The sequence below is a fragment of the Limulus polyphemus genome, unplaced genomic scaffold (genome assembly GCF_000517525.1).
Source record: "Limulus polyphemus unplaced genomic scaffold, Limulus_polyphemus-2.1.2 Scaffold1399, whole genome shotgun sequence".
Classification (NCBI taxonomy): Eukaryota; Metazoa; Arthropoda; class Merostomata; order Xiphosura; family Limulidae; genus Limulus; species Limulus polyphemus.
In genome coordinates, this window is record NW_013667009.1 from 127,135 (window position 1) to 128,190 (window position 1,056).

The following is a 1,056-nucleotide window of genomic DNA, read 5'->3' on the forward strand; positions in this document are numbered from 1 at the left end:
AGCTAATTTTAGTCCATCATTTTTAACCCTTTCGCATGTGGCTCCTCTAATTTGCAGAAAACATGTCACGAATTTCACTTGTGCAACAATACATATGATAACTCTGACATTTCTTAATGTCTCCTCTAAAAATTGGTAAGATTTTATCAAAGATCATAAGTACCTTGTACACAAAGAATGACATTATTTTAATTAAGTGTTTTTACTAAATATATGTTATTTATTTAGTTACTTGAACTCAAACTCTTAACAAATCAAATGCAGGTGATTTTTATTTTAAGTATAAAAATACTTTTCTTCCTATTATAGTTTTCATATTTCATTTGCATAATCTCTAGAACCACCTAAACAATTATCAAGTCATTTTTAAGGTAAATGTTTATATTTCATTTTCTCTACCACATAACTAACTTTAGCTGTTATCATCAATGTACAATGGAATGAAATAATTAAAACTAGGAAATAGAAGAAAAAACACATACCTTTTAGTTTTTTGTAGAATATCGTTAAAAAAAATTTTTTGTTAAATTCTTAATTTCAGGTCCTTTCCTTTTCATATATAGTTTATTTTTAATTTTCTTTTCTTGTCCTTTACCACTTATTATTTATCTCAACACAGGTCAAGGTGTATTACAGTTTCTTTTCCTTTGCAAAATTTTTATATACCACATAATATTATAAACTTTGAGATTTGACACAAAATATGATGTATATTTAGAAAATGTTTAAACCTTTGAGTTATGCATTTTAACTCTCAACATGGGCTCGGTCAATTTGACTGATCACATGACCTGTTTGTACTCATTTAAATTCTTTATAGATTTAATACTTCTAAATTTCAATATAGTGTGTAATATGTTCACAAAATTTGGCTGTTGTTCAGTTAACATTATAAGTATTTCACATACAAAAAATCCTATTTTTTTAGTGAAGTATTTTTAATAAATTAAAATAAAGATTTTTCCATGAATACATTGAGAATTTGCTTTGAATAATCCGTGTGCAAAGTTATTTTCATGTTAAGATTAAAAAATACTTTTACTTCATCTCAAGAAT

The 1,056-nt window shown here is 25.3% G+C and overlaps 1 protein-coding gene across 3 annotated transcripts in view; it reads left to right on the forward strand.

Annotated features, from left to right (window-relative positions):
- Nucleotides 1-1,056, forward strand: part of LOC106463407 (zinc finger C3H1 domain-containing protein-like) — a 111,188-nt gene that overhangs the window by 84,781 nt on the left and 25,351 nt on the right. The window lies entirely within an intron of this gene.